This window comes from Plasmodium relictum (assembly GCF_900005765.1).
Source record: "Plasmodium relictum strain SGS1 genome assembly, contig: PRELSG_00_v1_200, whole genome shotgun sequence".
Taxonomy (NCBI): domain Eukaryota; phylum Apicomplexa; class Aconoidasida; order Haemosporida; family Plasmodiidae; genus Plasmodium; species Plasmodium relictum.
In genome coordinates this window covers 1-14,445 of record NW_021628387.1, presented here as the reverse complement: position 1 = coordinate 14,445, position 14,445 = coordinate 1, and the positions used below count along the sequence as shown (strand labels likewise).

At 17.3% G+C, this 14,445-nt stretch overlaps 2 non-coding genes across 2 annotated transcripts; one reads left to right on the top strand and one right to left on the bottom strand.

Moving 5' to 3' along the window:
• Positions 1–386: 386 nt before the first annotated feature.
• On the top strand, positions 387–459 carry PRELSG_0018700. Its single transcript has one exon. It is a non-coding gene; the product is annotated as a tRNA-Val (tRNA).
• Positions 460–1,274: 815 nt separating this feature from the next.
• Positions 1,275–1,346, bottom strand: PRELSG_0018600. The gene has a single exon. It is a non-coding gene; the product is annotated as a tRNA-Thr (tRNA).
• Positions 1,347–14,445: the final 13,099 nt, after the last annotated feature.

Below are 14,445 nucleotides of genomic sequence, written 5' to 3'. Positions count from 1 at the left end.
ATATATTTCTACAACCTTAAAGATAAATATATAGAAATTAAATATATACCTTAATTTATAAAATGAGTGTATTATTTTAATAAAAAAAATATTTATTTGAAATTAATATAATTTTTTCGTTTATAATTATTAATATATAAATTATACAGCAATAAATTATTTATTATGCATATAAGCTTGTGTAACATGAATTAACTTCATTTACTTATTAAAAATGATATATTTTTTCTTTTTAGTTATTACCCCCTTTTTGAAAAATTTAGTTGGTAAATGTGTTATCACTGTATTAACGTAAAAAAAAATTTTATAATATGAATTATGATTTATCAAAATAATTTTTTTTTTTATATATATTTATAAGTATTAAATATTCAATTTTTATTTAAGCGGGCATGGTCTAGTGGCTATGACGCCTGCCTTACACGCAGGAGATCCCGAGTTCGATCCTCGGTGTCCGTATACTTTTATATTTTTGTAATTACATAGAAATAATATATTAGTTATGGTAAGCACATGGTTAATAATAATATTAATTATTTATTTCATAATACTATCTATCTATCTATCTATCTATCTATATATATATATATATATATATATACATATAATGAAAAAATAAAACAACTTCAAAGTAATATTTTCGGGAGTATAAAAAATCCCTTATAATAATTCATTTTTATATTATATAAGAAACAGAAAATATATTTGATTAGAAAATATGCATTTTTTGTTAATAGAATAACAATTTCATACTAATGGGGAAAATATTGTTTTAAAAAAACTAAAAGAAAAAAATATATTTAACACAATATTATATATATGTAAATTTTTTTTTAAAATCTTGTGATATATATCTGATTTTTGTTATAAATTTTTAATGTTATACTCAGGATATCATTTCTTAATTTTTAATAATTCTTTATTTGCAAATTATTTATATAGTATTTTTTAGAATCAGTTGTAGATTTTAAATTTATGATAAATAATGTGATAATTTACCATTACAAAAAAAATATTATACTAATAATACATATGTATATATATATTTCCTTTTAAAATTATATTTGATAGTTAAAATTATAATTATGTCAAAAGTTTATATAAAAATAGCGAATAAAATAGAGGTATATTAACAGTAATTCATTCATAACAAAAAGAATTTTTTGTTATATAATTTATTTTTAATTCTATTTTTTGAAGAAAATATGCATATTACTATAATAAAATTTACAATTTTCAATATATAAAAGTTTTAAAATTACATTAAAAAGTATAGCCACCTGGGAGGATCGAACTCCCGACCTTTGGTTTACAAGACCAACGCACTGCCTCTGTGCTAAGGTGGCATGATAATAAAATTTTGTTACTTTGATTATAATTCCATATGTATATATTTCTCTTTTTATATTATTTTTTATATTTAACTGTAATTTTAACATAATTTTTTTTAAGTTATACAACTAAATTATAATTAAAATGTTAAGGTAATATAATTTAGATATATTCAGAAAGTTTTTTTAATTATTATATATTTTAAAAAAATATTTTTTTTAAAAGAAATTATTATAAAATTATTAGAATAATAAATTATTTCTATTGTGAAAACATAAATAATAAAAATTTGAAGAAATTGCAATATCAATGTATATGAACATAAAATATTCATTTTACAATGTATAGATTAATATAAATTAATTGCATGCTAATTTATATACATTTAAATTTTTATATAAAAATTAAAATAATATATCATTTTATATTAATGACTTTAATATTATACATATGAAAATTAATAATAAATTTTTGAATATTCTTTGAAACAATATTTAAGTGCTTTTTGTTAAATATATTGTAATTTTTATTAAGATGAAATTATTAATATGTTTTATCAAAAATAAATATCTTAAGTTAAAAATTTTATAACATTTTATTTTCCTTAAAATACTTATTATATTACTATATTATTATAGAAAAAAATTAATAATTTTAATGATGAACAAAAAAAAATAATAATAAATCCTAACAATAATGAATCTATAAAAAATTATTTAACTAAATTAAGTCACATTATAGTTTAAAATTAATAATTCTTCTGATATATATAATATTTGAGATAAAATTATTATAAATTAATATAACACCTTTATTTAATATAAAAAACTCAATTATTACATAAACCTAAATATATATATTTATGTAAAATATAAAAATGCTTTAAATATAAAAAAAATTACAAATGTTGAAGGAAAAAATCCTATTTTTTCATAAAAGAAAAATAAATGTGTAAAGGATTAATAAAAATATCCCTCTTTAAAAAAAAAGTAAAATCAAAATAATATTTTGTGTACATATAAAATATAATAAATTAAAAATTTCTGAAAACTAAAAGAATCATATAAATTTATAACTTTTTTTAGTAACTATAATTTTCATAAAATGAATAAAAATATGATATAATTTAAAAAAAAAAAAATCTCAAAAAATATTATACATTAATATTTTTTTTTATATTATTTCTGTTTTGGGCTTTTTAATTTATTAAATTTTTGAAGTTAAAAAGATTTCTTATTTTTTTTTAAATTATAGAATATATAAAAACAAGGTTAAACTATTTTTTTTTTTTAATTTATATTGATATATTTATTTTTTGTCTTTTTTTTTTTTTTATTAACAGCATTTTTTATTCTTGAAATCATAAGTATTTTAAAATCATTGTTGTAATGATATCTTTATACTGTTTTAATTTATTTAAATAAAAATCAAGAATGTACACATAATTTAGTTATTATACATTAATAATAGTAATAAGAATATTTTACATTATTAATAATTAAATTTAGTAAAATGTTGAAAAATATAATAAGATTTAAAGTATTATATATATATTTTATGTAAAAAGGAATTAAAAAGAAAAGAAAAAAAAAATATTAAAGACAAATTTAGACAAAAATGTAATAATTTTTTAATAAGAATTATATGTGTAATATTTTTTCTTATATTTTTTTCTAAAATAAAGTAATAAATTTATAATTATAAACAAACTTTATATGGAAATTCCCTAAAAACATGAGATAAGAAAAAACATAGCATTTACATAAGTTTACAATGAAACATTTTAATGTATATATGTAAGTCATTTATTATGAAAATTCAAAAATGAAATTATTTTTTTTTAAGAAAAAAAAAAAAAAAGACATAGTACTCACAAGAAGAATTAATGAAATATGAAAGTGTATTATAAATATAAATTTTGTTAGTTTCATTGAATTAATATTTATGAAAATTCTTTTTTACTTATAAAAAATATTTTATTTCTTTTCTTTTTGTTTATGCAACTTATCAGAACAAATAAAAATATTCATATATATCTCACTTTTACCAATTTTTATGTAAAACTACTTTTTTATAATACGTGCTTATGTACGTCTATACATAATAATATATAGTCACTTATTATATTTTTTTTTTAATTTAAATAATAATGTGTGCTATTTTTGAAAATTAGTAGGATGTTTTATAATTTAAACATAATAAATACCATATAATTTTTTTTGTAAAATTTTATAGTATATAAAATATATTATATACCGTAATAGATTCAAATAAATTTGTATTTTTAAATTAATGGATTTGATTACAATCTATAAAAAAATAATAGATATTAAAAAATTAAAATTTTCTTTATATTAATTTTAAATAATTATAATAAAAAAATTATTGAGAGTTTTAAAGAAAATATTAGTGTAATTAAGTATGCTTATGTAATGCATCAGAATTTTAATAATATTAGATTCCGTATATTGAGAGAGTTCACTTACTAAATTTTAAGTTTTAAAAAAGTATATTTATTTTCTAATTTTTTTTTATTTCTCTAGATAATTCTTGTTTCACTAAATTATTAAATGGTAAAATAAGTAAATTTACAAATTGTTAATTAATATATCAATTAAGTGACATCATATGTTCATTAAAATAATAAAATAATGAATTATTTTATATGAAATTTGATAATTCTTTTTTAATTCCATAAAATAATATTATTTATAGGGGAATATCATTTATATATATATGTATATATTTATACATACATATTTTATTCCAAGTGTTATTTCCTTTTAAATTTAGTTAGTTATTTCATTAAAGTATCTATATTTTTATTAAAAATAACTTAAAACAATTATTATGAAAAATTCATTTCATATAGATTTAAGAAATATTATTTAACTTTTAAGTATACAATAAATTATTTTATATATAAATACAATGCAATGCATTTTGGTACAGTATTCATTTTTTTTTTTTTTTTTATAGATATGTTATTATTATGTATAACATAATATAAATACAACTTCATACATTAATAAAATCATTTAAAATAAAAATGTCCAGATGAGTTATTTTTACTACAGTATGATATTTAGTAAAAATACTAGAAATAATAAAAAATATGATAGAGTTATAGAGATTATAGGGATAATAATTGGGTATACATTTTTCTTTTTTTTTTAAAATCAAACTAAAAAGATATAAAAGTTTCAAGTGCATCCATATTTAAAAAAAATTGTAACATTTTTGAAAGTATAAAAGTAAGCACTTATATATTGTTGACTACTTACTTCAATTTAAATATTTATGTAAAAAAAATGTAATTAAAAATTTTATACTTTAAATTCCTGAAATAAAAAGGAAATTTTAAGTCTATTTAATACAGCTAAAAAAATAAAAAAAAAAAAATTCAAAGATCTTGAAAGAAATTTTAAAAATCAATATATGTTATTAGATAAAACAAGAAAAAAGAAGGATTAATTATTTTTTAAGTATCATTAATTAAATATTTGTAGTACAGTAGTTATAGCTATTTTTTATTTTATATAAATATTACATCAAAATTTTGAAAAATATATGCAATTTTTAATTAAAGCAATACATTTTTTAGATAATTATATTTTTTTTTTTCATAATTTCTGCATAAAATTAGAGTATTAATAAAATAAATAATATATTAAAAATTTAATTATAAATGTCAGAGGATATAGAAATTTATATGAAAATAGAAGTAAAAATTATTATTTTTATCTATAAAAATAAAGATACGGATAAAAAAAAAAAAAAATTAAATTAAAATTATAATGCGATTTAAAATAAGGATATGGATATATACTTAAAATAAAAATAGAAAAGATATTTAAGTGGAATAATTATAATATATATATATATATATAATTTTTATTTAGAAAATATTGCATATAATATTCTAATAAATTAAACATACTTTGCTTTATATAAAAGCTATAATCTTCTATTTTACTATATTATTTTATTTTATTTTTATTTTTTTTTTTTGTTTTGTTTTGTTTCTTTTTTTTTATATGTAGAATTTTTTTTTTTAAAACAATTGTATCGTTTGTTATTATTTTAATTAATTTGATAAAAGAGAAAATATTAAATATATTGAAGTTTTGAGTTATTTTATTAAATTAATTGAAATAAATATGCTTGAATGAAATTAAAGGATTAAATTTGTATAAAAACAATTTTTTTATTTACAAAATTCTGTTAAAATATTATAGAAAATTAAAAATGAAAAACTTAAATTATAAAAATGATGTAAGATAATCCTAAAAGTTAAAAAAAATATTAATAATTTAAGATAACTTGAATTATATAGATATATTATTAACAAAATGAAGTATAATTTTTGTTGATAAACTACATTCTGAGATTTATAGGCTTCAAATAACTATTAACAAATGTATAAAAATGAAGTAAATATAATAATAAAATACAGGTGTAATAAATAAATAATATGTGAGACAAATAATTTAATAATTATTTTTTTCATTTATATATTTTAATAGCTTATTATTATATAGTGTTCACTGATTATTATTAGATACATTTGGAGTTTTAAGGTTCAATTACATCGAATTATAATATATTTACTTTTAATGCATAACATTTTTACAAATTAATTCATACTATTTTAAGAAACCCCTTATTTTATATTTAATGAAAGTTTTATATAATTTAAGTATGAATTTTAAAATTTTTTTTTCCTCATATGGGTTATTTTTATATATATTTAGAAATGAAAAATTACTATATGGTATTTATATAAAATTTCTACTTTTGAAGCCAAAAATAATGTTCATTAATTTTTTTTAAAATTATATTTTCCATATTTACAGTGAATATTTCAAAAAATTATGTGTGTTAAAAGAAAAATATTCAAATTGGTTTTTTTTATTGAAATGATGAAGTTATAATGTATACTAGAGTAATAAAAATGGCATTTTCATTATAGATGTACTTTGCTACGTCTTATTAATTTCTTTTAAAATTTGATAGAATTTTTTTAATGATTTGAACTTTTTAGTCTTTTTATAAAATACTGGAAAAAGTACAGTGAGAAATATAAAAATAATTTTAAATTGAACTTAAAGATATCTTTATTCCTCAACATTTATTTTTAAGATAGTCTTTTTGTATAAATTATATTGTATATACTATGAAAATGTTACTTAAAATAATATATTGTGAACAAAAATATATAATATAATACAATATTATATAAATTTTTTAAAATGATAATAACGCATATGTATATCAAAGTTGAAATAAAAAATTGAAATTTAAAATTAATGGATAAATTTCGAGTTATATTTAAAATAAATTCATTAGATTTATTATAATAATACTAAATTAAATTTTAGAAAAATTGTTAGGGGATTGTATATATAATTTCAATTATGAAGGATAACAAAGCAGAAATATATATATGTTTTTATGCATCTGAAATAATATGCATGTTTAAATAAATACTATAATTTATTTTTATTGTCCATAACTATAATGAAAATTTATGACAATTTTTTTGAAAATAAGATATATTTTATTGTATTAGCAGGGTATCTATATAAATAGAGGAGATGATATTTAACATTTAATTATAAAAAAGAAGTGATAATAGTATTTTTTATTCTTTTAAATATAAATAATACATTATTTTTCTATATAAAAAACAATAAGGGATTTCCTTTTTATAATACTACATTTACCTATTTTTATTCTTTTCATATATCAAATCCATTATATTTTTATCAATTACACAAATTGAAGAATAACTTTTATAAATGGAATATTTATATAAATAATACAAGAAAAATAGATGTCCTAGATGCAATGGATATGCTGTTTTTTTTTTTTTTCTATACCTTATAAAGTAATCAAGATATGTTTTTAGCTTTGGTTTCATGTTTCTTATAACTTATAAAATTATTTTATTTATAATATTACAAAAGAACGTAAATGTGAAATTCTTTAAAAATAAGTTATATCATATATTGCATAAATGGTAGTTAAAAAAAATAGTTTTAATTTCTTCAAATAGTGTTTTGTACGTCCTTTTTCTATTTAGTTACATTCTAAAAATTGTAAAAATAAGTTTTAATTGAAAATTATATACATATTTTACTCACCTGTAATATGCTAATATATTTAGTGTAAAACAAAAAAAAAATAGTATGAAGAAAAATTATGCACAATATTATATATATATATATATTATCATTATGTAAATAATTTCATTAAATTTATGGAATTAAATAGAGAAAAAAGAGACCTTTTTAATCCTATAAAATATAAATTTCATTTAAAAGAATTCATACTTTTTCTTTTATTTGACTTTATAATACTAAATGTGGAACTTCGATTTATCAGTTTAAGAATAATTATTAAAATGGTTATCAACCCTTTCCAAAACTCCAAAAATATATTAAGTAGTGTAAAATAGGGCATACTTGTATATTAATACACTAAGAAACTAGACACATAAAAAAATATCATTTAGATAAAGATATAATTTTTTTTTTTGTGATAAATTATTTTTTAGTAATATGTAATGATATGTGCTATTAGTAGTCTTAAAAATAAATTATTTTTAAATTTCACAATGTAAAAATATAAAATTATAATATTTCTTATAAATAAGATATTTTCTTAGTTGTTTTAACGTTATTCTGACAATGCATATAATAACGTGAATAGGTATAATAGTTAACTTATGATTAAACTTCCAAATTAGTATTAATATTGTAAAACATGCAGAATAATAAAACATTTTAATGATAGATGTATGATGTGTTTTATATGTTTCTTTTAAAATGTGCATTAATAAGTAAGAATGAATGCAAAAGTAAAAAAATTTTAATTTAAGAGTAATTTACGACATAGAAGTACCATTAGTATCCCTACTTCATAACTTACAGGGTTGGTGAAAATTGACTAAGTACAATATACTTAATGGGTGACTTGGAATTAACGAAATATCTTTAAAAATTTATTTTTTTTGATGTACTAATTTTAAAAAAAGTGTGAAAAGTTCCATGATTACCTGGAATATAAACATATATCATACTAAAATTTAAGTGTTCCATAGTCTACAAATGGGATTTAAACAATGTCTATGAATTATAGCATAACTAATATAAGTTATTTTATCATGATATTTATTTATTAAAAGCCAAGGAAGATCAACGAAAGTAATAAAATTCAATACTACTAAATAAATTCTCATTGTATTTTATTCTAGAAATTCGTTTATTATGTGGATTACATTTTATATTCTGAATGGTCTATCTTGATGAAAAGAATGATACAACCTCTTTTTGTTCAGTACTTTTCGGAAATAGTATTATAATTTATATCCATAATTAATATACTACTAAAATTACTAAAGGATGGAACTTTTCAAAGTGTTATAATTCCAATAAATGAAATATAACTAATAGTTAATCTTGGGGATTAATAAGAAGAAGGAGTACTCGTTATGAATGGGAAATATCACTAAGAGGCCATAGATAATATAACTCAATTTCTTAGTAAGTTCTATTATTAGGGTGAAAGAAAGCATCTAAAGAAAGATTGAATATATAGTAAAAGTTGATGCGCAAATTGTAATTTTATTACCCATTTATAGATTTATTAGTTTACCGTTAAAATATTTTGATAGTATATTAAACAATCAAATTAATAAAGGGCAGGTAGAGAAATTTCTGCTTGTTTTATTTATTATAAAACAACTTATTATAGACAATTATATATTCTTTATATAATTATACTTCATAAGATAAATAAATTTAATTTATATCCCATTTTTATAATATTATTTTTCAATAGTTTTAAAAAAAAAAAAAAAAAAGAAGCTATTATCTTGTTAATTAAATACTTAAATAATTTACAGAACTAATACTATCTTTAAAAAGCGTCATTCATTTTTTTTTTATTTTATGTAAAAAAATTTTTTCTCACTTTCTCAAAAATTAAAAATTTTATTTTTTTTATTTACATATATTAATACATTAACATTTCATTATACTTGTTTTATCTTATATATTTGTATACATATATTTATATATGGATTTTTGTACTTATATATTTATGTAGAATTTTTCTTAAATCAACATTTGTAAACATATCTTTGTATAAGTATCTTTCAAATACCTTGTATGAACTAGCAATTTTTATACCTAATATTTTTCAGCATATTAAAAAATTGAAAAAATGTCAATAACACTTTTTATTGGCAATTCAACCATATTATATTGAAATAAATTAGAAAAATGAAGATTGAAATAAGAATATCATATTTAATAATAAATATAACATAAATGTAAAGATATTAAGAAATGAAACAACCCCCTAGAAACTTTTAATACATAAATGCCTAAATAAGTATATGATACATCTTGAAAAATAGTAGGGTAAATTTAACAAAAGGTATTATAATTATAATAGTGACAATTAGTCTAAATACGATAAACAAAATATCTATAGGAAACTATATAATGTGAAATTAATGAATGATTTCAATGTTAAAACATATGTAAAAAAGAAAGTAATAAAGAAAATAAAAAAAGAGGATCATATGATAATAGAATGATCAATAATAACTTTAAGGTATAAATTCATAAGAGTATTAACCATTCTGTTGAAATTAATGTCAAATTATTGAAGTTTCTCCGGATACAAATGCTGATATATATAATATTTCAGCAAACGAATTTGTACTGAAAATGGATTTAGAAGTTTCTTTAGTAGAAATAAGTTGAATAATAAGAAAATGTTAATAAATACTAAGACTTAATCATTTATATGAAAACTATAAATAAATAGATGGACAATGAAAAATATGTATATTTTTAAAATATTCAATAAGAAAAAATAGAATATATTTAAGAAATTTAGATTTGTATCAGGAATATTAGAGAAGATGGATACATGAAAAAAAAGAAAAAAATATATTTTTTTTATGAGTGATTTTTTTTTTTTTATCAGAAAATTAATTGGTAAAGGATTAGTGATAAAATAGTATAAAATTTTATTACTTAAGAGAATAAATATTTTTTATTTGATGAAAGATAATATATATATGTGATTCTACCAAATGTTTGTAAGTATTGATAATTTAGGTTTTAATAAAAATTAATATGAATTTTTATTAAATTATTTGAACTTTTTGTAATTAATTTAATGTACTAAAAGTAATCAAATATTGAGTTAATATAATTTCAATTAAAGAATTATAAATGTAATATGAAATAAGTTGTTTATTTCACGTTATATAGGATAAGTAAATAAAAATTACATATATTATTGTCTAATATAGGCTACTATTAATTTTTTATAATATAATAATAAAGTATTAGTAAGATAAAAAATTAGCTATGTAATCACGACATTTTATAATACATCGTAACTACTTAAAAAAAAAAAAAAATAATAATAATAATAAATAACTATTCTCCTTTTAATAAATCAAATATAATTAATTTTTGAGTAACAAATAAGAGTTTTTAAAAATTTATTAAAAAAATTTTATGGAAAATTATTAACGGTTATAAAAAGATTAGTTTGCTTGTAATTAAAAGTTTTTATATATATTGAGTGTTAAAGCTTCAATAAAAATAAATAAATTTTTAAATATATTAAAAATTAATTAGTATGTTAAGAATTGATAAAATATTGAACTAAGATATTTTATTTAAAGGACCGTAAAGTCATGAAGTAAACACTATTTATTTTATGTAGGTAATGTAATTATATAAAAATTACATATTGTTTATAAAAAATATTTTTATAATTAATAGAATAACTAGGAATTACTCTGCATAGTCTTAATTTGTTTGCTTAATATCATATAAAAGTTTTTGAAGAGACTTTAACAAAACAATAATCCTTTAAATAAAATTATGTTAACTCAATATTTGTATTATCTCCTAAATCATTTATTTTACAAGAGTCTTTCATACAACTTAATAAATTTTTTTTTGTATTTATTCAAATTTAAATCTTTATAAAAAAACTGTTGATTACATTTAGCACAATCTTTTTTCTATGTATTTCTTATACTCTGTAAGAATAAATTGTCCCTTTAAAAAAATTTTTTTTTTATTTAATGAATATCCAGATGATAAAAAGAATTTATTAACCTTTTTATATATGAAGTTATAATGAAAATCTATGAAATGAGATGTTACTAGCATTGCAAATTTTTAAATGAAAACAGATTATCTAAATTAAAATGTAAAAGTGATTTATTAATTGGATGCTAAATGACATTGGTAGAGTACCAAACAAACGAATTAATAAATAGAATTTAGAGATGTCTCTACTAATTTTAATTATTGCAAAAATATATTTATTCTATTAACACGTTAACTTTATATATATAGTTTACATAACTGGTTAATAAAAAATATTATTAACCTTTCATAATAATAAAATTCAGTTTTCCAGTTAGAGAAATGTGGGTTATCTTTGTACTGATGCTATTTAAAAAAAAAAAATATAAATTTTTTTTTTATTGGTGAATATTAAGAATTTTGTCGGAAAAAGGATTTAATTAAATTTTTGAAAGATAAAAATGTCATTAAACTTGTTATTAAAAATAAATGAAAAGTATGTCGTTTTGTTATATTTAATTGTTATGTCTTAAAAAAAAACAGTTAACTTTAAATTAAATTTGTTATTTATTGTAATTAAATTACTTTACATAATAGTAATTTAAGAGAGTATATATAATTTTAACAAAATATAATATGCATTTGCTAAAGTAAATAAATGCCTCTAAGGTAATAAAAAGGTTTTTAATTAAATTTATATTGTGTTTATAAATTTAATTATATTTAAAGTAAAAATAATTATAAAGCAAAATATTTTTATAATCATTTATACATGATCTTTATTAATTTGTGTATTCAGTACTCTAGTAAAGTCCTTGAACGGGAAATTAATTAACCATTTGACAACAGGAAATTCAAAACATTCTCAAATAAAACCCCTTTAATTAGAAGTCAAAAATAAATAAGGAATTGCAAAACCTCAGATTATAAAATTTTGCTGGTATAATATATTTTAGTCATCTATATGTATTTGAAATAATAAATAATGAGGATAAAGTAGGAGTAAATACCTAATTTATTAATTGGCTGCTCAAAGACTTTGCTAGAGTATTGAACAAAAAAATTAATAAAGAGAATGCATAACTAAATATACGTTTTTATATATATATATACCGATTTTTATTATATATATAATGACATTTTATTATGTATAATATCTATATTTGAAATAGATTATTCTGTGTTGCTTAACAGATATATGCTTACTTTTATAAATGTGTTTTTATTTACAAAGAATAAGTATATTCTTTTAATTAAAAATACACACAATTTATAACAAATAACAAAAATTAAAATTCTGATTTATTCCATGTCATTTCAAAATATACACATTGAATACAAAATAAACATTATACTTTTTCATATATTTAATTTTTATATAAGTAAAAAATTAATTCTCTTTTTAATTTGAGCAATCGTCAACCGGCAATCAAAAAAAAAAAATTAATTTTAATTTTTTTTTTTTTTAATTACAAAGATGTATATAAATAAAATAAATATAAAAATATTAACTTTATATATGTGTATATATTTTAACTAGAGTCAATGCATGGCTGACTTGTATTTTCCTGACTAGTATCTCATTTTATTTTACAAAAGTTTAATAAAAATTTCTTTATTAACCGATACCTGAGGAATTTCCAAAATTCAGTGATATATCTTTAGAGCAACATTTTAATTAGTTTAGGGTATTTAAAATGAAAGCAAAAATAAAAGGACTATGTAGACTAGAAACACGTGATATATTAGAATTTTTGATACCAGATGCTCATGCATATTATTTATTTAATTTATCAATGAATAAAGTTGTTAATATATTACAGTTGCATATTAAATTAGCTAAAATATTATTTCAAGATGTAAATAAAAAATTTATTATAATAAAAGATTATAAATGCACAAAGAATGTTAAGTATAGGAGAAGATAATAGCTCATTTTTTACGGATTGCATCTCACATGTTCTTAGTTTCTAATATTTTAATTAAAAGAATAGAATAGATAGATAGATAGGATATTTGGAGATGTTTTAAAATATATATTCCAGAAGAATTTTTATAACAAATTATAAATCAGGAAGTATTATTATATGCTATACATATAGTCTATGGAAGTATGATTTATTAATTGCCCGTTTAATGACTTTGTTGAGTTATTAAACAAAACAAATTAATAAAGAGCATGTATATCTAAGTATACGTTTATATATATATATTCGTTTTTATTATATATATATATATACTGTTTTCTTATGATGCATAATATTTAATTGAAGTTAAATTTTACTGCATCTTTTAATAAACCTATTAATCGTTATAAATGAGTTTTTATTTACAAAGAATTAATATCTTCTTTTAATTAAAAACATACAAATAATTTATAACAATTTATTAAGTCAAAATTTATGATATTCAATGTTATTTCAAAAATATACATTAAATAATACATAAACATTTCTCTTATCTCTTAAGTTTTTAATAAGTTAACATTTCTTTCTTTTAATTTTTATTTACACTAAAAATTAAAACATAACATAACATAACATAAAACTCTTCAAAAAAAAAAATATTTAATTTTTTTTTTTTTTTTTTAAATTACAAAGATGTATATATATAGGACTAGCGTCAGTGCATGGCTAACTTGTACGTATACAACTAGCAACTAGCTTAGCATGCTACAAAAGGTTAATAATACCTTTTATTAACCAATAATACACATTCAATGATGGTTAATAAAAGATGTTATTAACCTTCTATAATATATAGATTAACTTACTAGTTGGTTAATAAAAAAATTGTTAGTAACTTATTGTAAAATAAAATGAGCTACCAGTCAGGGAATAGAAGTTGGCCATGCACTGACTCTAGTTAAAAAAAAAAAATGTATATATATATAAAGTTATTTTTTTGTTTTGTTTTGTTTACTTTATTGTATATAAATCTTTGTAATTAAAAAAAAAAAAAATGAACTTATCTTTTTTTTTTT